General features: G+C 39.9%; 1 protein-coding gene across 11 annotated transcripts in view; it reads right to left on the bottom strand.

The window, feature by feature from the left end:
* SIPA1L2 (signal induced proliferation associated 1 like 2) overlaps positions 1-26,988 on the bottom strand; it is a 237,895-nt gene that overhangs the window by 170,410 nt on the left and 40,497 nt on the right. The gene's annotated exons all lie outside the window — the stretch shown is intronic.

Here is a 26,988-nt window from a genome sequence, read left to right as displayed (position 1 = left end):
CCAGGCTGGAATGCAATGGTGCGATCTTGGCTCGCTGCAACTTCTTACAGGCATCAGCCACTGCTCCTGGCCAAGAAAGGTTTTTAGACCCCATCAGGTCCACTGCTCAGGCCACAGAGGCAGGAAACAAAAACCAGGAGGGAGGGGGTCAGTATCAAGCATGAAGCCTGCCTGCAATGGATGGGCCACCAAGAGGCCAGGAGTGCCACCCTTCTAGAGAGCACTCCTGGACAGACTGAAAATCAGGCCACAATAGGCAGCTACAAGAAACCAGCAGATGAGATCATAAGAAAGTACAAAGTTAAAAGCTACATGTTAACACACCTCAAACCCCAATTTTAATTTAGCATTTACTTTTCCTTTTTTCAATATATTTATTTGAAAAGAGATTCTTACTCTGGGTTTTTATTGTGGGGACAGGATGGGAGAAGTATTACTCTTCTCCCAGAAGTATTAATAAATTAATACATATTAATATAGATGGGAGAAGTAATAAATAATAAGTGTACACATGTTCTCTCTCATAAGTGGGACCCGAACAATGAGAACACATGGACATAGGGAAGGGAACAACACACACTGAGGCCTGTCTCAGGGTGGGGGATGAGGGGAGGGAGAACATCAGGACAAATAGCTAATGCATGTGGGGCTTAAAACCTAGATGACGGGTTGATAGGTGCAGCAAACCACCATGGCACATGTATACCTACATAACAAACCTGCACGTTGTGTGCATGGATCCCAGAACTTAAAGTAAATAAATTGATAATGAGTAAGTACACTAAATGAAATTAAAGATAAAAATAGTAAGTGTCTTACTAACAGAGTTGATTTTTCAAATAAAGAAAACAGCTAGATCAACAAGCATCGTCTGGATGAATCTGGATAAAAACCTTAGATAGGTGAAGTAACTGGCCCAATGTTACATGAAGTTAATAATCTGACACCTTGGATGGCAAACCAGTTGCTGTCTAACTCTCAAATTAAGGTTCTTCCAGGTTTTTTCACTAAATCAAACTGTTTTCACCAAGCCCAACTGCCAGAATGCTTTTCTGCAAATACATGGGTGTCAACACAGGCTCATGGCTAAGAGCCTGACACTAGAATCTCCTTCAGGCCAAAGTGCCTGCTCAACTATTGACTGTACGACCTGGACAAGTCCCTTAGGCATCTTTGTGCCTCTGTGTGCTGCATCCACAGAGCAAGAAAGACAGCAAGAGGAGCTGCTTTATACTAATTAATAAAAGAAAGAACACCAGCAAAATGCTTACAGCAAGACTTAGAACAGGAAGTACTCAATAAATGCTAGCTATTATTATTACCAAGAATTAAATCTGAACTGAGAATGTGTTACCATTTGTTAGTAGGAAAATCAATACAGAAAATTATCACCTTTTACTGCACATACAGATTCTCTATTCCTTTCTCTCTCTAAACAAACAAACTTTTAAAATGGGTGACGCAGGATCTTTATTTCTATTATGTGTGCCTTAAGGTATGAAGGGGACACAATGATCCAATATCCTGTGACTTCCTAGACCACATAAGTATGAGGCAGAAGGAATGTTTGAGTTTGAAAGGACTCTCAAGATGGGATGGTTCCTAAGTATACACTGTCACAGTTAAGAGAACTTTTACCCGCCCACTGAAATAGACATGAAGGTGATGATTACATTATAATAATTATTGACTATGGCTCTTTCAAGTTGCCCTTACACTGAAGTTCTCAACCCTTCATAGCTTTTAAGAACTACCTGGGGCAGTTTAGGAAAATACAGATGTTGGAAATTCAGTTTTTAATTCAGTTTTAAATTTCTGAGGTGCACAGCTAGGGCTTAGACCACTGCTTAAAATAACAAAGCTTTTTCTGTTTGTTTTGTTTTCTTTGGTTTTGAGATGGAGTCTTAGCCTCTCAGCCTCTATCAGACACATTGCTCATTACCTCAGAAAGTGCTTTCATTGAGGAAAAATAGTTATCTCATTAAAGAATCAAAACCTTAACACTATCCATTGTTCCTCACTGAATTCTTCCTTTATAAAGCTTTCCACTGATATTTCCTCCAAAGAGAAATGTTTAATAAAAGCAAACAAACAAAGGAAAGAAAATAAACCATACATACTGAGACTTAACTTATAAAATCACAATGTGGTATGTGGAAAAGCCCTGCTGGATTTCAGATTCATGAACTAAGAGTGGTATTCGTGGCTTTTCACTAACAGAATATACAAAACTGTCTTTATAATATGGTACTATAAATGCTTTCCAAATAACCCTGTAGAAGGCTTGTACAAAGCACGACATTGCATTTTAAACATTTGTAGGGATAATCCTTAATATACTGACTTTCACATTTCACACTTCTTTCAGATATCTTAACCATTTAATCTCCACTTAAGCTGAAGATTCGGCAAAACAGAAAAGAATCCAACGTTCACAACACTCAGGGGTCAGTGTGTTTTTAGAAGTCTGATTATTTCAAGCAGGGCTTTAGGCTATGAATGGATCAATAATTTCATTTGAGTGTGAGAATATGCAGTAATTCTTTCCTATTACTCTAGTACACATTCTTGAAGTCTTATCAGGATTCAATTTGGTTTTGCACAATATCAATATGCTTATCTTTCTGCATGAACAATATATGAACATATAGAAGATAACAATATAATTGTACAGATGCTTCTTTTTGGTTTTTCTCCTAACTGCCTGCAGAAGCAAAATAAGACCACATTCTGAAATTATCTATAAAATACGACTAACGGGATGACTTGGCCGTCTCCTTAAGTCACTACCCTTGGGGCACTGCCACAGAGATCTGGTAGTTTGCTCCACTACAAATTAGCTATATGAGGCAAATCACAAAGCCTCCCTGGGCCTTATTTTTAAATGGACATACCTACTTCAAAGCACTACTGAAAGGTTAAATGAAAAAGGTAAAATACTAAAATATTATCTGTCACATAGTGAACAGTAAGCAAATAAAGCTGAATAATTATTCAACAGAAGAGGAAATGGCCTGAAGATACACTGCAAATGAGAGACAGCATCTGTCACCTTCAGTCATAAAGTGTGTCTTGTGTGATCAAGTTGATCAGCATTACATTTTGGGAAACCTTATTAATAATATAATCAAGATATATAATAAATTATTGTCATTTATTCAACTAGCTATAACCTAACGGTAAGAACAAAAATTGGAAAAAGGGAAGGAAAATAAAGAAATTTCTAATTACCAAGTAAAGCATATTCTACCTTGCCAATAAAAAAAAAAAAAAATTCCAAGATATAAAGGAGTTTGTTTTGAGTCTGATTAGCATGAATCAGTCCACCAGAAACCAGCGTATTGGACTATGACAGTATAAAATATATATTTGAACTTCAACCCCATTTCCTGGTATACGACTCCTAAAACACTTAAAATTTCCAGTGACATCTTTTTGTATGCTAATGAGTTAACTGATAGATGGAAGCCCTGAGGTAGCTTTACGATGGGGCTGGTCAACTGAAAGACCAAAGCCTAATTGGAGGGTTGGGACTTTCTGCCCCATCCCACAGCCTCCAGGGAGGAGAGAGGGGCTGAAGGTTAATTTGATCACCAATGACCAGTGGTTTAATCAATAATGCCTATGTAACGAAGCTTCCCTAACAGTCCAAACGACAGGGTTCCGGAAGCTTCCAGACAGCTGAACACATGGAGGTTCCTGGAAGGTGGTATGACTGTAAAGTACATGGATGCTCTGTGTCTCTCTCCCTGACCTCACCCTATGCATTTCATCTGTAGAAGAGACATGTAACAACCTTTGTAATAAACCAGTATATCTAAGAGTTTCCCTGAGTTCAGTGGGCCACTCTAGCAAATTAATCATATCCAACGAGGGGGTTGTGGAAACCCCAATGTAGTCAATCAGGAGCACAGGGAAATCCACCTGGAGCTTGAGACTGGCACATGAAGCGGCAGAGAAAGGAAGGAAAGTCCTGGGACTGGGCCCTCAACCTGTGGGATCTGACACTATCTCCAGGTAAACAGTATCAGAGCTGAGTTGAATTAGAAGACAGCCAGCTGGTGTTTGCTGCAGGAGTAATTGCTTGCTTGGTGTGGGGGGAAACCACCAAACATGTGGTCATGGAGTCTTCTTTGTTGACTGTTGTGGTATGACAGCAGCAGAGGAAAAAACACTGCTTTTTTCACTCTCATAGACCTATTGAATTAAGGACCAAATCTTACTTTGTTTGTGCAATGGGTTCAGGTGCTGCAGAAAAAAAGCGTTCCAAGCCTTGGGAAGAGGCGGCTAAGGAACAGGCAGGCTGTCCTGGGTACAAGAGGACATGGAGTGGACCATGGGCTGGATTTCTGCTCAGTTTGCCTCAGACCCTTGATGACCTCATCAAATCCTCAAACCGTATGAAGCCATATGCAAATCTAACACATTATCTCTTTCTATACATCTTTTTCACTCTGAATAAAGTACACCAAAATGCACGTCTACATGTGTTCATTTATCCACCCAAACGTGTGTATTGAGTGCCTACAACATGCCAGGCGCCCTGGAGGACACACAGATCCACGGTCATCTCAGCTCACTAGTATTCTCCCAGTATTTTATCATTACAGCAACTGAACCTTTTATCAGAGCTATTTATGTATATTTGCTTTTTCCCCTTTAGATTATAAACTCTTGATGGGGAAGGGCTGCCTTTTCATCATCTTGTTTCCCCCAGCAACTAACAGAGTACTGCACTTACAGAAATTATTCGGTAAATATTTACTGTATGAAATCACTCTTGAGAGCCCACAGTCTCCTTCCCCTGAGGTCTTCGGATTTTAAGACCATCTGCCTGAGATGGCTACAGCTTTCTAAATTTGGCTGATAGTGCGATATAAAATAAAATGTTTCAAAACGTAATCTGGAAAATGTTTGTGTTTACCCACCCTGAAATTCAGACATAAGCAGCAAAAAAATTGGAATTTAGGAAGAGATATGAAATCATCTAAACATGCTATACATAGGCAACTGCATGTCCCAGTGGTCAAACACCCGAGTGAAGGATCAAGCACCAGCACCCCTGACTTGTTCTTGACAACCCGATCCTGGCAAGAGATGGCACACATCTGCTGTAAGCAGGCAAAGGATGCTATGTCGTTCCCTCTGTAGAGATCTAGCAACTAGAATGTTTGTTCAGAAACTTGGGCGGGACAATGAGAAACTCAGTCTGAGAACATTTTACAATCGATGAAGGCCAGGTACGGTGGCTCACACCTGTAATCCCAGCACTTTGGGAGGCTAAGGCAGGCAAATCACCTGAGGTCAGGAGTTCGAGACCAGCCTGGCCAACACAGGGAAACCCCATCTCTACTAAAAATACAAAAATTAGCTGGGCGTGGTGATGCCTGTACTCCCAGCTACTTGGGAGGTTGTGGCAGGAGAACCACTTGAACCCAGGAGGTGGAGGTTGCAGTGAGCCAAGATGGCACCACTGCACTCTAGCCTGGGCAACAGAGCGAGACTCCATCTCTAAATAAATAAATAAATAAATAAAGATAAATTATGGATCCTCTAAAGATCCATTCCACTGGCTTTAAATTAAAGAATTCCACTGGCTTTACAAAACTGACCATAAAATAAAAAAGTGCAGGATCAAAAGGAAGCCTAGCACCATCCCTCCAATACTTATTTTGATTCCCAAAGGTTGAAAGGCAGAAGGTAAAGCTGAAAGCAGAGAGAAGGAACAAAATATTCCAGGCATCAAAACAGCACCTTTCTGATAAGAAAACACCTAAGGAGTTAAAAATTCTTAATAGAAGTCTGAAAGCTGAAACACAGACCTCTGTAACACTACAGCGCCAGCTATCTCAGAAAATTCTATTCATCTTTGTAAGGACAAGAATTTGGAGCTCAGCCCAAACTTGTCTCAGTCACTTCTCATGATAATAATTTGATCTCTCCCACAGAACAAGTCTCCTAATCCTCTGATAAACAAGTTTCTAAGCCTTTAAGATGGTTAAGTGAACAAATCCTAACTTCGCCAATGGGAAAATGAGGGCATCAAGTGGTAAAATCATCTACGAAGGAGTACGCAACAAGTCAGTAATTAAATAAGTATGCCGTCTCCTCGGTTCTGATGCTATCACAAAATCTGTAGATTTTAAACAAGGTGCTCTTTACATATGAGTTAACTGGAGAATAAAGGTCACTGCAAAAGAAAAACTAAAAGAACCAAAGCAATTGAACTTCATTCATACTTTTTATCAACAGATATGTTGTACAGATTTGTGATGTCCCCTTTAATTAGGGTCCAATTGTAACCCATGTTAAAATAGCATTTGAAATGGATTTTCAATTGAGAAAAAAGACTACCTGGGACACAGCAGCTTATTCAAGGAAGCACAGCTTTACTTTCCTCTATGCTCTTAAAGACATCATATGGATCCAAATCAAAAGCAACTCAAACACTAAAAATATAAATAAAATTAATTTTAAAACAAGAAAGAATACCTGGAGTTGGACTAACAGACTGGAAAAAATTTAGATCTGGAACTCATACCACATGCAAAAATAAAGAAAAAAGTATCATATGCAAATTTAAAACTAAAATATAGAAAGTAATTTTTATAATTGTGGAGTGGGGAAGTTTTCTCTTAGCATGAGAATCAGGCCAGAAACTATAAAAAAAAAAAAGGAGCTAAACTTAGGGAGAGACTGAGAGACTGACATACTTGATAAAAGAGAAATCAAAAGTACTGTATTGCAAAAGGTATCTCCAGAAAGCTCAAGGGCAAACTAAGAATTGGAAAAAATACTTGTTTGTTACATGTGACAAAAGACTAATATCCAGAATAGAGATTAAAAATATCAGTACATGTAAAACTCCAAAAGATAAATGAGCAAAACAAATACAAGTGGCCAATAAGCATGTAAACTAACCTCAGTATTAATTTTTTAGAACATAAACACTAAAACGATAAAACACTTTTTTTAACATTAAAACCAGACAATGAAAAGATGTTTACAATATATTGGTAAGTGAAAATAAAGGCAATGTACAACATATCTGTGGTCAAAAATAGTACATATTGAATAATTCAATTTTTTTAAGTGTGCATGTGGATTTCTGAAAAGTCTGTTGACAGTGATTGCCTTTGGGGAATGAGACTGCAGGAGAGATTTATGCTCCGTTTTATACATTTCTGTGTTACCTGAAATTAATATACTTAAAAATTTAAAAACTAAAGAACTTTTGGCAAAATAAAGTTTGCCTAAAATCACGCACACACATGATATGGCTTGCATGTTTGCTCCCTCCAAATCTCATGTTGAAATGTGATCCCAGGGTTGGGGGTGGGGCCTGGTGAGAGATGACTGAATCATGGAGGTGGATCCCTCATGAATGGTTTAGCACTGTCCCCTTGGGGTTAAGTGAGTTCTCCCTCAGTTAGTTCACATGAAATATGGTTGTTTAAGAGAGTCTGGGACCTCCCCCTTCTGTCTGATCCTTCCACTCTCCCCACGTGGCATGCTGGCTTCCGCTTCAATTTCTACCTAAAAGCTTTCTTAGGTCTCACCAGAAGCCAAGCAGATGCCAGTACCATGCTTCCTGTACAGCCTGCAGAACCGTGAATTAAACCCCTTTTCTTTGTAAATTATCCAGCCTCAGGTATTTCTTTATAGCAACACAAAAAGGGGCTAACAAAACGCATCACAAATGTGCTCCCTATTGTATACGGTAGCATATTCCAGAACCTCACTCATCAAATTACCCACAAAGAAATTAATCTGGAGAGCATGTCCTCTAGGCGCAGTTCTGTATACACCCGACTAAGGAAAATTCAGAAAGTGTGAAGTCCACACAGTGCCTACTTCCCACAGTACTCCAAAGTGCAGTAAAGGCCAGAAGGTCCCCAGCTGTGTCCGGGCAGCATGAGGTGTCCCTTAGCTGGCCAGCAGGCTAGTAACAAAGAACTCATCGCTTAGATTCAGAGGAAACCAAGGAACTGGGAGGGACAAGGGCAGCCGTACAAAGTGTTGGTTTTTCCTTAAACCTAGGTGGGAAGCACCTCCCATTTCCTATGGTGAAAATGTTCACTATCTGCCTCGTTTTACTTCCACATCAGAATTTACTCAGTCTCAATGGTTTTCATTAGCACTTCAGCCAAGTCTCTTGATTCCCATTAGGAGGCAACACATTCTTTTCAGGCAGAGTCTGTCTCTACTGTTCTCTCCTCCATTCCACCTCTTCTCTTGCAAGGATTTTCACAATTTCACCACTCAACATGTTTGTACTTATGCATTCACAATTTATAAGAAACTCGTAGTGGATATCCACCCCCTTCTCCAGTGGTATTCTGTCACAGTTTAAATGTTTATCCTCAAATATATATACATATATATATATATATATTTTTTTTTTTTTTTTTCCTTGAGACAAAGTCTAGCTCTTGCTGCCCAGGCTGGAATGCAATGGTGCGATCTCGGCTCACCACAACCTCCGCCTCCTGGGTTCAAGTGATTCTCCTGCCTCAGCCTCCCAAGCAGCTGGGATTACAGGCATGAGCCACCATGCCCGTCTAATTTTTTTGTATTTTTAGTAGAGACGGTGTTTCTCCATGTTGGTCAGGGTGGTCTTGAACTCCCCATCTCAGATGATCCGCCCACCTCGGCCTTCCAAAATGCTGGGATTACAGGTTTGAGTCACTGTGCCCGGCCCCTCAAATCATTTTTAAAGGCAAGCTCCCAGGCCACAGACCTCAAAATGCACCAACACGCATAAAAGACAAAGGCTGTGGAAATAAAGATTGAGAAAGGGACAACTAAATGCAGCACCTAACCCTAGAGGGACCCTATATGGAGGGGAATAATGCTACAAAGGACATTTTCAGGCAAATGGTAAAACCAGGATACAAATAATAGATTCGGTGTGAGTAAGGAATTGATATTAAGCTATCTGAAGTTGATAACTAAACCTCTGTTACCCAAGCAAATATCTCTATCACACTGAAGTGCTTAGGGGTAAAAGGTCATGAAGTTTGTAACCTGAAAACTGTGTGTGTGGGTGCATGCATGTGCCATGTGCCTGTGTGCATTGCTGTGTAGACACAGACTGAGAGGAAAGGATAGGAATTCATTTTTGACAATCCAAAGCTGGAGGACAAATGTCCTGGGGGTGGTTACTTCAGACAGGCTCCTTCACAAGCCCATCTTATTTCCTGCTGCTACAGGAAATGCAGTATTTGTGCACACACACAAGTAAGGGAGCACCTCTGCCTTTATTCTGCAGCCAAGGAAGGGGTTTAGGTGACAGTGCCCCCGGCCCTGGGCAGAGCAGGTGGGACTTGCCCCACCACTCCTTTGATCACCTTCCTCACAACGGCCGCTCTCAGTAGGTCCAGGGCACATCCTATACCAGGAGAGAAGCCTTTGGCAGCTCTTTACCCACCAACATGCTCGTGTGTTGTGCCTCTAATATAAGGGACGCTTCATGTAGCTAACATACAAACCAATTATTAAAAGCAGATCCTTTTAAACGCTTTCAGCGATGCTCACAGGAACTCTTCAGTGACTCCTTTCAAAGCCTCCAGAGGCTTTGAAACCAGGTGACTCCAAAATTCAAATGAGCTTTCTTAAAACAATGCTCACCCATGTTTGCTGTGGAAGAGTGACAACATAAAAACATACATTCTATCAGCCTAGGGAAATTGAAACTATCTTTTAAAAAAAATTAGTGGGACACAAAACCCCAATTTAAAAATCAACATGCCTCTCTGAAGTGAGGATGCCTTGCTTGCAGGCTTGAGTGGGGAAGAGCAGCGGGCTCCTGCTCACACAGCCTGGCAAGAACCTACAAACGAAGAAAGAGACCCATTCAGACTCCCAGAGCAACTCTTGGTCAGCAGTTTCAACATGTGATCTGAGGATTCCCCAGGGGTCCACAAGGTCAAAACCATTTTCATGTTGATACCAAGGCACTATTTATCTTTTCTACCCTTCTTTTCTCCCCAATGTTCAATGGAGTTTTCCAGAGGTTGAGGAACATACAATAGCACAAGAGATTGAATGAAGAAGCAGCTAAGAGAATCCAGCTCTCTTCTCTTCAGCCATACATTAATGAAATTTGCAAAAGTATAAAGCAATATCATTCTGCTCATTAATTTTTCTGTTTTGAAAATAATTATTTTCATAAAATGCTATTTATAATAAAATATAAAGGGGTTATTACCATCATTCTTAATTAATAAATATTTTCAAAATTTCTCAGTTTTAATTCTAGTATGGTAAACATCAACAGGGATAAGCCACATAATCAAAAGCTCCATGGAATTCCAATAATTTTTAAGAACGTCAAAGGAATCCTAAAACCAAAAATTTTGAAAACTCCAGGTATCCATGGTACTAAATTCTGTTGAACTGCATCTTCTTTTAATGATAATGGTGATGGTCAATATTAGGTATGCAGTGCTACGTACTAGACACTCTACTAAAACACTTTATATATGTTATTTCCAAACTCACCACCACTTTAAAAGAAAAAAAAATTGGCCTTCTCTGCCTCCCTGGTTGAGGAAACTGGCACTCGAGAGACTGGTTATTTGCCCCAAGCGAATCAGCAAGCGCAGGATGTGAACTCAAGTCAGCTGGACTCCTAAGATCATGCTTTCAACACATCATTTTTTAAAATAATCAACGTAAGAATTTCTGCAAACTCAACTACAGCCAAGCGCCCCAGGGCTCACACTCAGACCTGACACTGCATGGACTCAAAACGCAACAATGTGGAGTATACACTTCAGACAAAACTATATAAACATGGGTTTATGAAGACAATGTGGTTCTCTAAATGCTGCCAAGATCCAGCACTGCTTCCTAAAAAAGACAAGACGGACCCCAAGAAGGAGGGCACCCCAGAGACAGCCCAGTTTACAACTGTTAACCCAGCATAGCATTAACAGCGTTCCTTTCACTTTGAGAGGTGATAAACTATAAGGTCACCACTGAGAAAGCTATGACTAGTCTTAGTTTTAAAAAGCCCTCCTTTTTCAGTCTGTCTCCATTTTTATGAAGCACAGAAACAGTAGATGAAAAATTACCAGTAGTCCCTCAACTGCAGCTGAATGTAAGATTTTGTGCAGTGGTTAGGATTAGGGTGGGGAAAGAAATTCTCACTGACAATTTATGTAGACAGTTCTGAGTTTAAAAATCTGATGCATAATATAGTGGGTACCTAAAAAAAAATTAAACACAGCATTACCATATAACCCAGCAATTCTACTTCTGGGCATACAGCCAAAAGAACTGAAAGCAGGATCTCGAAGATGAACTGGCACAGCCCTGTTCACAGCAACATTATTCACAGTGGCCCAAAAGGTAGAAGCAACCCAAATGCCCATTAGATGAATGCAGAAACAACATATGGGAAATACATGCCATGGAATATTATTCAGCCTTAAAAAGGAAGGAAAGTCTCACACAAACTACAACATAGATGAACCCTGAAGATACCACACTAAGCAAATAAGCCAGTCACAAAAAGGACAAATACTGTATGATTCCATTTATACGAGGTATGCAGAGTAAGTCAAATTCATAAAATCAGAAAGTACAATGGTGGTTGCCAGGGATTGGGGTGAGGGGAAGTGGGGTTAAATAGATACAGAGTTTTCAGGATGAAGAGGTCTGAAAATGGATGATGGTGATGGTTGCACAACAGTCTCAATCTACGTAACATCAGTGGACGTCTAGTACCGTCAGGGACTCAGACACAGTACTAGGTATAAGGTGAACCTCATGTTACAGTGCTTTGCAGACACTGTGTCTTTTACAGACTGGAGGTTTGTGGCAACCCTGCATGGAGCAAGTCTATCGGCACCATTTTTCTGACACTAAGTGCTCACTTGGTGTTTCTGTGTCACACTGTGATTCTCACAATATTTCGAACTTCGTCATTACTTTTACGTTTGTTATGGTGACCTGTGATCAGCGATCTTGGATGGAACTAGTGTAACTGTTTTGGGGTGGCATGAGCCACACTCGTATAAAACAGTGTATTTAATCCATAAATATTGTGTTTTGATGGCTCCACCGACCAGCCTTCCCCGTTTCTCTCCCTCTCCTCAGACCTCCTGATTCCCTGAGACACAACAATATTGAACTTAGGCCAATTAATAACTATACAACGGCCTCTCTGTATTCAAGTAAGAGTCAAACAACTGACTTTAAATCAAAAACTAGAAGCAATTAAGCTCAATGGGGAAGACATGTCAAAAGCCAAAACAGGCCGAAAGCTAAGCCTCTTGTGCCAAACAGCCAAGTCATGAATACAAAGGAAAAGTTCTTGAAGGAAATTAAAAGTGCTACTTCAGTGAACACACAAATGATAAGAAAGCAAAACAACCTCGTTGCTGATACGGGGAAAGTTTGAGTGTTCTGGATAGAAGATGAAACCAGCCACATTTCCTTAAGCCAAAGCCTAGTTCAGAGGAAGGCCCTAATACTCCAATTCAATGAAGGCTGAGAGAGGTGAGGAGGCTGCAGAAGAAAAGTCTGCAGGTAGCAGAGGCTGGTTCGTGAGGTACAAGGAGAGCTACACTAAACAGCAAATGTTCAATGTAAATCAAACAGCCTTCTGTTAGAAGATGTCCTATAGGGCTTTCACAGCTAGAGAGGGGAAGTCAATGCCTGGATTCAAAGTTTTAAAGGACAGGCTAATTCTCTTGTTAGCAGTTAACGCAGCTGGTGACTTTAAGTTGAAACTCATGCTTAGTTACCATTCTGAAAATCTTTGGGCCCTTAAGAATTATGCTAAATCTACTCTGCCAGTGCTCTATCATTGGAACAACAAAGCCTGGATGACAGCACATCTGTTTACAGCATCGTTTACTAAATATTTTAAGTCCACATTGAAACCTAGTGCTCAGAAAAAAAGATTCCTTTCAAAATGTTACTGCTCATTGACAATGCACCTGATTACCCGAGAGCTCTAACAGAGGTGTACAAGGAGACGAATGTTGTTTCTTGCCTGCTAACAACATCCATTCCGCAGCCCATGGATTAAAAAGTAAATCTGACTTTTAAGTTTTATTATTTAAGAGGTAATTTTTGTAATGTTATAGCTATCACGGATAGCAATTCCTCTGGTGGATCTGGGCAAAGTAAACTGAAACCCTTTTAAAATCACCATTCTAGATGCCATCAAGAGCATTCATGATTCATGGGTGGAGGTCAAAATATCAACAATTAACAGGAGTTTGGAAGAAGTTGACTCCAACCTTCAAGGATGACTTTGGGGCGGGGGCTCAACATTGCAATAGAGGAAGAAATAGCAAGAAAACTAGAATTATAATTGGCGCCTAAAGATCTGACTAAATTGCTGCAAACTCATGATCAAACTTGAATGGATGAGGAGTTGCTTTTTGTAGAGGAGCAAAGAAACTGGTTTCTTGAGATGGAGGTGAAGATGATATGAACATTGCTGCAAAGGATTTAGGATATTACATAAACTTGGCAGGGTTTGAGAGGAGAGACTCCAGTCTTGAAGTTCTACTGTGGGTCAAATGCTATGAAACAGCATGAAGTCTTTCATGAAAGAAGAGCCGATTGATGTGGCAAACTTCATTGTTGTCTTATTTTAAGAAATTGCCATACCCAGCCCAACCTTCAGCCACCACCACCCTGATCAGTCAACAGCCATCAACACTGAGGCAAGATTCTCCACCCACAAAAAGACTGACTTGCTGAAGGCTCAGATAATCATTTGCATTTTTTAGTAAAAAGTATTTTTAAATTAAGGTTTGCACATTTTTTAGACATAATGCTACTGCATACCTAATAAACTCCAGTATAGTGTAACTGTAACTTTTAAATGCACTGGAAAAAAAAAAACTGTGTGACTTGCTATACTGCAACATTTGTTTTATTGCAGTTGTCTGGGAAATAAGCAAACCTCCAAAGTATGCCTGTACTGAAAGGCAACGTGCGGAAGCCTAGGTAAAATACATTACTGAACTATAAAAGATAAATGTTTCTTGCAAAAAAAAAAAAAAAAGGCATGATATTCTACAATTTAAAAAACCTCAAAGCCTCTGAAGCATCAGTATTTTTCAAAATTTTGGGATCCCATTTTTTCTCTAAGGAAGCTTTCTACTCTCATCTATATTCTTTATGCCGATACGTTATAAAGTCCTCAACTTGAGTTTACAAAATAAGTCTTTTAAAGTCCTGTTAATGAAACAGTCTGTGTTTTGTGACTAAATATCTTATGCTTAATGTCTCTTCTCTAGGAGAGACACTTGATGTTGTAATATCCCCAACACAATGAACAGTCTGTAAAAGGCACTTTTCCTTCCTTTGTTACAGCAAACATCCTGTAAACAATTAATGTTCCACTCTTTTAACTGACGGCTTTTGTTTACTGACAGGAAAGGAAACCACAAATTCTTCAAGTAGCAATAGGGACTGCAGAGTTTTACTTCATTTCCTACTGAGCAGGTGGTTTATATGAGGCAACTGGCTATTGTATTTTACCTTGTTTTGCCTTTAGACAGGAAAAAAAGAAATGAGCTTTCAGCAGCACAATCTTCTCAAGCAACAGAGCTTGGGGCCAGGTGCTGTGATGCCAAGTGTGAGGGGGAAAGGTTCTCCCCTTGTTCCCTGGTCTATCACTGAGAGGAGGCTCCTCACACTTCATCAGGAAGCTCTGTGTGAAAACCAGATTTGCAGACAAACAGAGGTCTGGCTCTTCATTCTTACCAGCAGGTTCATCAGCTGTTTTCTCTGCAAAAGAAAGTTCTGAGAAAGTGAAGGCAAACATTTTCTTTCCACTGAAATGAACACAAATATTCCATCAAGCTCCGTTTCTCTACTTACTGTTAAGATGGATTTGCTAGTATGTGGGGAAAGCCAGCATCAAAAAAAGGCTGCTTTTTGTTTTTGTTTGTGTTTGTTTTGCAGCCCCGCACCGCCACACCTCAGAGTTTTCTATTAGCCCCAAAACACTCCGGTCTAGACTCTAGACACCAGCAAGGTTCATGACCACATATCCAGGACTAAGCACATGCTCTGTACTTAAAAAGCTCCCAGTACATATTTTCCAGAAGAGATGAAGAAAAGAGGAGGGAGGCAGGGCATTTCCTACAGGATAAGCAAGTGTCTGCTGAGGGAAGAACACAGCCATTCCCATAAGGGAATCCAAAGAATAGGCTGAACCACATGAAACCACCAATGGTTCTCCATTTTTGACCTAAAAAAGCAGTAATTTCATGCAATCCAATCTAACCTCTGATCCTCCTCAATGAGCTTCCCTATTCCATGCTATTATTGTAGGAGGCATGGGAAAACTTCCTCTTCACTCTCCAAGCTCAATGAAAAATCAACTAAAGGCAGATTAATAGGAGAAAAAGCAAATATATTAATATGAACAGAAGTCTCACAAAACAAAAGAACTCAAAGAAATGGCCAAATGGGTGAAGCTTTTTCTGAGGTTATAGAAAGAACGGGGGCTTGGAGTGTTACTGAAAAGGGATCCCGATCCAGACCCCAGGAGAGGAGGGTTCTTGGATCTCACACAAGAAAGAATTTGAGGTGAATTCGTAAAGTGAAAGCAAGTTTATTACGGAAGTAAAGAATTAAAAAATGGCTACTCCACAGGCAGAGCAGGGGCATGGGCTGCTCAACTGAGTATACTTATAGTTATTTCTTGATTATATGCTAAATAAGGGGTAGATTATTCATGAGTTTTCCAGGAAAGGGGCAAGCAATCCAAGAAGTCATAGTTCCTCCCCTTTTTAGACTATATAATAACTTCCTGGTGTTGTCATGGCATTTGTAAACTGTCATGGTGCTGGTGGGAGTGTCTTTTAGCATGGTGATGCATTATAATTAGCATATAATGAGCAATGAGGATGACCAGAGGTCACTTTTGTCACCATCTTGGTTTTGGTGAGTTTGGGCAGCTTCTTTACCTCAACCTATTTTATCAGCAAGGTCTTTGTGACCTGTATCTTGCGCTGACCTCCTGTCTCATCCTGTGACTAATAATATCTAACCTCCTGGGAATGCAGCCCAATAGGTGTCAGCCTCATTTTACTCAGCCCCTGTTCAAGATGGAATCACTCTGGTTAAAATGCCTGACAGGAGCATAGCCAACAACAGGTTATGATGGTACCTCAAGTTATGATGACAGGACAGGTTATGGGAAGGGGAGGAGTCCTGGCTAGCAAAGGTTGCCTCATGATGCAGATGAAACCTCACATGGGTAGCAGCCCTCAGAGAGAATGAATGGATGGTAAATTTTTTTTCAGACCTTTATAGGTGTCAGACTCTCAGTTAATCTTGCCTAGATCAGGACAAGGGAGAGCCTTAGAGAAAGCCTGGCTGCATTAATGCAGATTCCCTACAGATGCAAATCTCCCCTACAAAAGACAGCTTTTCAGCTATTCTTGTATTTCAAGCCCAGTGAATAGCCATCTTGAAATATGTCAAAGTATATTTCAGGATAAAATATTTTGGTTCCCTTCACTCTCTTTATCATCAATCCCTTATTCTGCTGCAACACTAACTTTATCCCTCTCCTTTGTGCCCTCACAGCCAACTGCCACATGAATGACCCATAGCACCTATAACTCAACATGCAGAAGATGGAGTCTGCATCCTTCCTGACAAATCTCTTCCTCCACCCATGTTCCCCACCTGGGCTAACAGCTCCAGTCTTCTCTTACCCTCCCTCTTGTGCTGCAACCATGGCAGCTAAAGTTTCTGTCCGCCTCGTGTCCCTTTCCCACATTCTGTTCTGGTTCTTGTAAGGAACCATCCCTACCCTTGATGTCATGCTGTCCCCTGAGCTGCTCTGGGCACACCATTCCCTTAGCTCGGTGACTAGTTCAAGGATATGTGCAGGCCATGGCAAGGTCATCTACAGTCTTCTCTGGGATGATGTCGTGATCTTAAGAAGTTCAGTTCTGCCAAAGGAACTAAGCTAGGAGGGTGTGGGCTGCAGCTGCTGGCCACTGTCTCATAGATCACAGAGAAAGGGCTATTATGCAGAGCTCAACGTAGGGAAGGCAGAGCCAGGACAGAGACAGAAAGGAAAAAAAGAGGCCTTCTGACAATGTTTGAGCCCCTGAATCCAACAATGCCTGCAGTATGCCACTCCTAGACATCCCAGTTACTTGAGCTATGCCTTTCTTTTTTTGCTTAAGTTACTTTAAGTTGGGTTTCTTTCACTGATAACCAACAGCCCACTGAGACACATCTATTCAAAACTATGCTATGTGTAACTTAAATCTCAAAATAACCTTCAAATAATTCTATAATATGGCCCAAGAACCTTCCTAACTCAACTTCCCTACCTGACAGTCAGAATACACATTAAATGACCTTTCCCAAATGAATATGCCCTAAAGTTTCCTGCCTCTGTCCCTTCTATTAAGACGTTCCCATTACCCAAAATAAACAGCATCCTTTGAGCGTAAAACCCCCACATTCCCTACAAAACCTTCTCAGACATTTCCAAGGGAAAAACTGTTAAAGAAAAACTTCCTAGACAGAAAGTGTCTCTTCCTCTCTACTACTCACTTAGAATACTACTTGTACCTTTTGCTGGAACATTTTTCAGTCTCTTATGTAACTTCTTGATAGATATGTCTGCACCTTCAACTGTGAATTCTTAATGGGCAGAGCCTTATGCATAATAATAAATGGTTGGTGAAATGAATAAGCAGGTAAGCTTCTTGCATTCAAGAAACATTTGCTGCTGATGATGTCACAATTCATTTAATTCACTGTCTATGCTTTTTCCATAATTTTTTTTTTCAACTTTTAGATACAGGGGGTACATGTGCAGGTTTGTTACATGGGTATATTGCACCCAGGCAGTGCCTAGTACCCAAGACAGTGTTTTACCCCATCCCCTCCTCCCTTCCTCCCTCAAGTAGTCTGCAGTATCTAGGTTGTTCCCATGTTTACATCCATAGGTGCTCAATATTTAGTTCCCACTTATAAATGTGAACATGTAATATTTAGTTTTCTATACCTGCATTGGTTTGCTTAGGATTATGGTTTCCAGCTCCATCCATGTTGCTATAAACAACATGATTTCATTCTTTTCATGGCAGCACGTATTCCATAGTATATATATACCACATTTTCTTTATTTAATCCACCACTGATGGGCACCTAGGTTGATTCCATGTCTTTGCTATTGTGAACAGCATAGTGATACACATATGAGTGCATGTGTCTTTTTGGCATATGATCTATTTTCCTTTGGTTATATACCCAGTAATGGAACTGCTGGGTCGAATGGTAGTTCTAAGTTCTTTGAGAAATCTCCAAACTGCTTTCCACAGTGGGTGAACTAATCTGCATTCCCCCCAACAGTGTATAAGGGTTCCCATAATTTTTTACATTAATTCTTCTCTGAGCTTTTAAGAATAAATAATTAAGTTATTGTGATTATTGGGATAGCCTCCATGTGGTGTTGAAAACTCTGCAGCTCTTTCAGTATTTCCCACAAACAAGATATATAAGGAAGACTCATTGGAAACCAATATAACCCTGCTAAATTCAAGCTAAAAAGCTTTAACTACTCCACAATGAACAGAAAGCGCAAATTTCTAGTCAACGCAACCAGGCCACTAGCAATATCTCCTATTTATTTTTCCAGCTTCTTGTCCTGGTGCTCTTGTTCTCACACTCAAATAGTTGTTCTTCCAACTTGCCTGGGTAAAGCGTGGAGCAGTGAAACGTCATGATGTTGCTTGGTGAACACACACCTCTTCCACCCAATTTGTAAAACATTACAAATAATGACATCATTTTACTATGGGAAGCAGGGACAATTTTATTAGCAGAAAAGATAAAAGTTAGGAAGTAATATGCATCACCACAAGCATGCCTATCCAGGAAAAAAAACAGGACATAAAATTTAGCATATATAGCTGATACAGGTTTTTCCATCATTTACTAGTTTGCTTTTACCATCTGCTTGTAGACAAGCGAAACACTAAAAATGAGAGAATATCACTCATTAAAGTAGTAGCTTATATTTATTATCTTAAGAGTTGAATAGTGATACAGCCCGAAGACCATCCATGGTCAAATGGAGCACAGTGAAAACCACAGCGTCCTCCATTCTCTGTGTAGGCTGAACAAAGCTCTAACTTAATGATGTTTCAATGCCATAAGCATTTTAAGACTGGGGAATTCTATTATAAACCTGAAATGGTACTTATTAAATCAATAAAGAGAGGAGAGAATAAATTGTATGTGTTAAATTCAAGAATATTCTCTATTTTAAGGACAGCTACTAAAAGCAACTGTAATAAACTAAGGAAGTCTAAATTCACTCAAACGACTACAGGTGTCCATGAAAGGTAAATATGTCTCAAACTGATAACTCTGCTACTTAGTACTATCTCTGTTTTCCAACACTGAAAGATGCTGGTGCTCAGAAAATGATACAACAAAATAAAGGCCTCAAAAGGAGCTCTCTCTGCCCTCCTGTCTCTGGTCTCTCATTCTCCTTCGAAGCAAGCCACAGAAACTAGAATCCCTCTTTCCCAAGACAGGTCATAGAAACTAGAATCCCTTTTGCCCAGAACTAGCCATAAAACCTAAACGTATTAACTCTTCTCCGCTCTCTGTATAAAAACTGGCCATAAAGAAATTATCTGAACTACCATGTTTGATTGTAGATCATAAGATGCCCATTCCAGAGAGAGTCCTGCACCATACCCAGAAGGAAGGAGAACATGCTCAGAGAGGCCAGGAAGAATCTAGACAGACAGGCCTTGCTGGGCTTCCCCATTCAGTCAGTTGGCAATCAATCATATCCTTTTAGTCCATTTTTTTTTTTTTAAGACGGAGTCTCACTCTATCAGCAGGCTGTAGTATAGTGGTGCGATCTCTGCTCACTGCAACCTCTGCCTCCCAGGTTCAAGCGATTCTCCTGCCTCAGCCTCCCGAGTAGTTGGGACTACAGGTGCGTGCCACCACACCCAGAGAATTTTTGCATTTTTAGTAGAGATGGGGTTTCAGCATATTGGCCAGGATGGTCTCGATAGACCGTATGATCTGCCTGTCTTGGCCTAGTCCAATCATATTTCTGCAAAGCTGACCATACTTTGTTGAACCTAAGCATAAAAATGGACAGTTTATCCTGTATCTTTGGGTCTTCATTCTGAAGGCTCTCATGTGATATAAAAATGTGATCAAACAAATTTGTATGCCTTTCCTCCCATTAATCTACCTCTTGTCAGTGATTTTCAGTGAACCTTCAGGGGTGACAGGGAAGTTTTCCCTTGGCCCCTACAAAGGGAAAGTACCCATTATCAGATGAACTTCTTAAATCATACTTAAATGACTACTTACACAAAATGCTAGATGGAAACCTGTGATGAGTTAGGTCAACCAGACAGAAGAAAAATTTAAAAAGAAAAATAAATTTGTAGAGATTTGTCTACAATAGGCTTGAGCACTTCTGGAAGAGAATAAATAAATCCATCATTAGAAGGTTATATAACTATCATCCATATATGGGGGAGAGAGGAAGTATTGCGGCTGATTTATATCAAACATTCACTAAGTAGTAAGGGAATATTTCATTTAAGCCCCATTATTTCATAGTGTTCAGATTTAAACCATTATATATCTCATCAATTGGGGTAGAGATCTTGATTTTTATAAACCTAAAAGTAGAAACACAAAGCTAACTTCTGTAATAAATGTACAATTTGGGGAAATACATGAAACCATTTGAAATGTAATAAAAGTGAATAATCTTTACCTATCCATTTAGGTAATTTGCTGTATTCAAGTAAACACAACTTCTATCAATTTTCTCAGCAGCAATGTATTAGAACCAAAGATGACAGTTCTATAAACATAGCAGAATATACTCTTCTGGAGGCTTACTCTTATTTTCTAGCTAAGTGCCTTTCTCCCCACAGTAAAAGAAGATATTTACAGTCTCATCTATGGAAATGGTCATAGGATCACCACAGAACAATTCAGACCTCATTATATAAGCACAGATGAAGACCTACAGTGTCTAAGGGGCAGTGGGGAAAGGGACAGGCCAATGGTTAATGCATAATGGAAACTGATCCAAAGAGAACAATTTTCTCCTCTAATATTCTCTCTCCTCCTCTCCCTGTGTTTCTCATCTCCAAAACTACTTCCTACTCCAAGAAACAGCTTGATACTAGAAGCTCTGAGCGAGGAAAAGAGTAAAGTAAAACGATGAAACCATACAAAGAGAACAAAGATTGTGGAGCTACACAATCCTGGAAGCCCCATTCTCCATAACAAGGTTCCCTTAATCTAAAACCTACCAAGGGAGGCAAACACAGAGAAGAAGCTGCTAAGAGTGCTGATACTGAACATGCAAATCAAAGGGCTTATAGCAACAGCAGAAAGTAAAGATGGCAGGTTTGGTAATAACACAGCTACTGACTTGCAAACACTCCAAAAATGCTTGCTGAACTGAATTAAATAGTTCACAGCTTGAAGTAGGAAAAACCATGATGAGCAAGACTGGAAAAGGTGGTACCTCTAATCTGTAAAAATAATAACAGCAATAAAGAGAAAACTATGGAGGAAATAGAGTTGGAATATTTCAAAACAAAAGGCCAACACAAAAAGAAGATAATATTTACTTAGCTTGGCTTCATCAGCTAACTCAGAAAAATCCCGCATGAAAGCAAAGCACAAGACTCGGTTTCTCCTTGAGATCCTGTTTGTTAGCTCTGTCTCCGCACAGCGATACAGTTTGCACAGGGAATTCTGCCACAGTTCTGCCACCTGTACTCTGATATTTTCCAGTGATCATGTGGGTCCTCTCTCTGTGTCCAGAGGACTCAATTAAAAAGACATTCATAAATTGAATGTCTAGGTTTCACACATCCACATCCTCAGAAGCAGGTGTCCATTATAATGTATTTATTAATATTTTATTAGATGTCATTTTATCTACACAAGTCCATCATCACCACAGTTATTACCAGGGAGTCCTAATGCAAAGGGCAGTTGAAGGGCACCTGGCTTCCTCCCAAAAGGCTCCAAAGACCGAATGACTCCAACCTGTGTGTTCGAGATTCACAGGAAGAGCTCATCATGTAATCACACAAATCAGAAAACTGAAGAGAAAAATAAAATGGGTCAAAATATCAACTCACACAAAAACAGCTACTCTAAATGACTTAAAATTTCTTTTAATGAAGAATTTTTAAAAAGCTTCTATAGAAATAACAAGATATTCTTCCAGGCATGAAAGCTTTCTCTTCTAGAGCCACCCAAGAAAAACACACTTGTGATTCTTCATACACAGAAAACAAGCAAACATCATCACTACCTAGTTACAATGCAAAATTGCTGGGAAAACAGGAGTGAAACAGGAGTCTTTGTCACAAACAGCATCAATTACATAACCAATCGGATGCTGTCCCTTCATACTGGGCACATTCCCAATCAGGGGAAAGAACACTGGTTGGCTTTTTAAGCGAATAATGATAAAGGCTGTGTCTATTATTTTTGGAGTATGTCTACACAGCTGGTGTCATGGGCCTTGATGGTAAAAGGAAACAGACATACAAGGGTAGGGAGACTGAGGATGACGGTATCACAGGAAGGTGGGATGGGAGGGGCTGTGCAGCTGTATTTCACAACTTTATTACTTTTACAATACAAAAAGATTACCTTGACTAATCTTTATTATGAACACAAAACCCATCTGACTTTTTAAAAACTAATGAATTTATGCAGCCATTACACGTGCCCTAATTATTCAAACTGCTACATAAAGTATGAACTGATACACCAGGTACAGATTTAGATGTTCAGGACACAGGAGTCAACAGCCCCAGTGAAAATGCCACACTCCAGGAACTCTCTTACACATCCCTCCCACATGGCCCCACACGTCTATCACCACACATACGAGGTATCTGACCCATTTCTGTAATACTAAGTTCATAATGAATCAAGTCTAGTTCTGTCTCATTTAGCACCTTTCCCGTATGTCTTAAAGTTGTGGTTCTCAAAAAGTATGAACCACGGGCCCCTTAGGATCCCCAAGGCTCTTCAACTGGATCTGTGAGGTCAAACTAGAATTCTAAAGCTATTATTTGCCTTTTTCTACAGCATCAACAGTACAAGAGCAACAGCATGTAAAAATGTGTGTACCTTACCACACAGCAAGGCAGTGGCCCCAGACTGTACTTACTAGCTGTCATCTTACCACATAACTGCAGTTAAAATATTATTGTCCTTGATGGAGGATATGATTTGGCTGTGTCCCCACCCAAATCTCATCTCGAACTGTAGCTCCCATAATTCCCTTGTGTTGTGGGAGGGACCCAGTGAGAGATAACTAAATCATGGTGGCGGTTTCCCCCATACTGTTCTTGTGGCAGTGAATAAGTCTCAAAAGAGCTGACGGTTTTAGAAGGGGAAATCCCTTCCACTTGGCTCTCACTCTTCTCTTGTCTGCCACCATGTGAGATGTGCCTTTCACCTTCCACCATGATTGTGAGGCCTCCCCAGCCATGTGTTACTGTGGGTCCATTAAACCTCTTTCTTTTGTAAACTGCCCAGTCTCAGGTATGTCTTTATCAGCAGCATGAAAACAGACTAATACAATGGAGAAGTAAAAAACTGATTTTATTACGCCTTGACTCTTCAGCACACACACACTATGACTCTGTGTGATGGAAGGGAAAGCCCTGTTGCAGCATATATTGGTGGCTGTCGCAAGGGTCAGCACCTGTGGGGTGGACCTATGAGGTGATGAGCCACTTTTCTTCATTGAACCCAACCTTGTACTTGACAGAGCGATATATAAAACAATGATTATTCAGACAAGGCTATCTGGCAGGTATTTTAAAGAAAAGAAACAAAATGGGCCCATTTTCGAGGAAAACAGTAAAATTAAGCTTTTATGAAAATTTTAGACTTTCTTAAAACTTGAATAACCACTGTGATCTTGACAATTTCCCTACACTTAAGAATTTTCTGATTCATGACAAGAATTTTTTATATTACAAGTGAAATGTATAAACATTTGGGAGATTTTCTAAGTGGCCAATGCATGATATTCAAAATAATACATAAAACAGAGTTTTTAAAGTTCATAGATAGGGTTTCAGGATCTACATACATCTCGACCAAACTTTGAGATACCACTTCTCTAGTGTTATATCAAAGAAGATCCACTATTATCTGAAAGGAAATTCAAACACTCCCTTTTCCAACTACAAACCTGTGTGAGGCTAGGTTTTCTTTGGTTGGATGGCAACCAGAGCTACATATCACAACAGACTGAATGTGGATGCAAGGCAAGAAACCAGCCGTCTTCTAATAAGCCAGATACTAAAGATATTTGCAAAAAATAACGAAGCGTACCTCTCATTAAGCGTCTTTGTTTTGGAAAATAGTTATTTTTCACGAAAGTATTATTTATGTTAACATACAGGTGGGTATATTGTTACTTTAAATTCAATAATGATTTCTAAGATCCCTTTTTTATTTCTAATATGATAGATTACGTGATTGATAGAACTCACATAAACAAAAGCTCTTTGGAGTCCTCAATTATTTTCCAGAGTGTAAAAAAAAGGCATGAGACTAAAATAATTGAGAAGCACTATCTGAAAGAAACATTTAGGTGGCAGTTCCCACATGGAAACACAGGGGCAGGTTTATGGAAAATAATTTGAGACATAAAGTAGGTGAGCTAAAATTTCCTCATCATCAGGTGACAAAACGCAGTTTCATTTCAATTCATTAAGCCAAATACATATTCATTGAGGTTTCTCTTTAGGGTCAGACAATGATTAAACTATTTAAACATTTGGATCTCCATTAATATTCTATCAATTTCCCAAATGACTAGTCTTGTGTAACACTACAGTAACACAGTATGTAAATTCACCCAATTAGCTCACTGGTACTTGTATACTCTCCCAAATCCACTAACATTCACTACATTGTCTTTTGCCACCATTGGCTGAGAGACTTCTCACTGAATGATTGATTTTCTGCCAATTAATTACCATAATTAAGATTCAGTTGAGCTTCTCTTCGCAGAAATTTTTTTTTCCAATCTCACTTCTCTTGTACCCTTTGGAGTCTGTTGGGGAATCAAAATAATTGGAAACCTAAGGATAAGATACTGAGTTCTAAAAATATCCTTGGCATAACTTACAAATAACTCAGTTGTCAGACACTTAAATGGGCAAAGCTCTGTTCTCCGCTGGATTCCACACTTGGATGCTTTTCACCCGATCTTTCCTCAACTCTCTGTCAACAACTTTACTATAGGAATCTAAGACAAATCCATTTTACTGAACCCGGGGAAAACTGGTAAGTGCATTCACGTATAGGCTTCTGTTAGAAAAATGGCATGCTTGAGGTATAAGAACTATAAAAAAGAAAAAACAATCTCCTTATCTATAGTAAGGCATATGCGTTTCAGGAAAGGAAACACAACTTCTAATTCCTAAAACAATACTTGCACAGCTAAACAGACACTTCCTGCAGCAGTACAGAAACCATCCAGCCAAGGAGGACGAATCACAGCAGAACAGGAAGTCATCGCTCTATCTCAAGTCAAGGGTTCCTCCTCTGAGGGTTTCCAGAGCCCAATAGAGTGTGCCTGCAATCCAGCGACGCAAGCCGGGAATTCCACCTCTCCTATCCTCTTCCCCACAAGGGAAGTCAAGTCCCCAGACACCTTGCTAGAGCACACCATGGAAGAGACAGTCCTCACCTCCCCATTCCCACAGTCTCTCACCTCCACCTCCAGGGCCCTCCCACACAGGCTACGCAAAACCCCCTCAAGAATTTATTCTTGACTTTATTTCTCTAATAAAATGACTCTTGACTTTATTTCTCTAAAAGGTGTGTGCCACCAATTGAGAGATTCAATAAAGCTCCATTTATTTTTGTATAGAACTTGAGTCTGAAGAAAGTAAATAAATTAAACCCAACTTAATAAAGTTGAAGAAGAAATAAGAAATTTAACTCAGTGATACCACCAGCATTTTAACAAGACTGCTGGAAGAAAGTGAGCTGGAGTTCATACACACTGTATTCTGGAAAGCAAAGGGTATGGAGGAGAAACACAGTGGACCTGATGTCACATGCTGATTCAGACCCCAGCTCTCGGGCCCTACCTACTTCCTGAAGGGGAACGTGGCTTAGAGAAGCACATGGCATCTGGCCTCGCCCATGGAACCAGCCACACACAAATTAGTTCCATCCCTGCATTCCTCCCAATATCTCTACCACCACAAAAAAACAAAAAAAGGAAAAAAAAAAACGGTCCTGCAGTGAAATAATGAGATCTTCCAACTAACAGCAGACCAAAGTCAGTCATGATATCGAACAGTGAATTCTTTACCATGCATTAGACAAAAGAAACTGGATTAGAGAAGTGACTCTAAGAGAGAAATGAAACCCACCCCATCAACCTAAAATGCAGACAATACAAACAGGAAGGACTGTGCTTTGTAAGAGTTTCCTCAACATAGTTTACAACAAACAAAAGGGAATAAATCTTGATCAAGTTAAAGGGCTGGTTAAAGGAAAGCCTGGTAAATCAGAACACAGTTGATTTCAAGGTGTGTGTCCATTTTCCGGAGTGCAGCCAACACGGGAGCAGTGATGAGTGCTCACCACCTCTCTTGGCCTTACTGACCTCCAGCACCCTATCTGAAAATAGCAGCCCACATAGAACAATGGAAAAACGGCCAAAAGCATTTAAATGGAAACAGTTAGTTAAACAAAAATTAGTAACTCGGCCTGTTACAAAAATAGTTCACATGTGATTCCCTATTTCCTTGACCAAATTGGAAAATAATTTAGCTGTTTATATTTCAGAGAGATCAACACACACGTACTCAAGTACTGACATTTCCATATTGGTCATGACGGGATCAGTCCTGTAAGGTTTGCTACTCATGAGTACTGTGCTGCCCATTACTTCTTCTACACCAAACCCAGCTC

Source organism: Pongo abelii, chromosome 1 (genome assembly GCF_028885655.2).
Source record: "Pongo abelii isolate AG06213 chromosome 1, NHGRI_mPonAbe1-v2.0_pri, whole genome shotgun sequence".
Lineage (NCBI taxonomy): Eukaryota > Metazoa > Chordata > Mammalia > Primates > Hominidae > Pongo > Pongo abelii.
The sequence above is the reverse complement of the archived record's forward strand: the minus strand, read 5'-3'. Positions and strand labels throughout refer to the sequence as shown.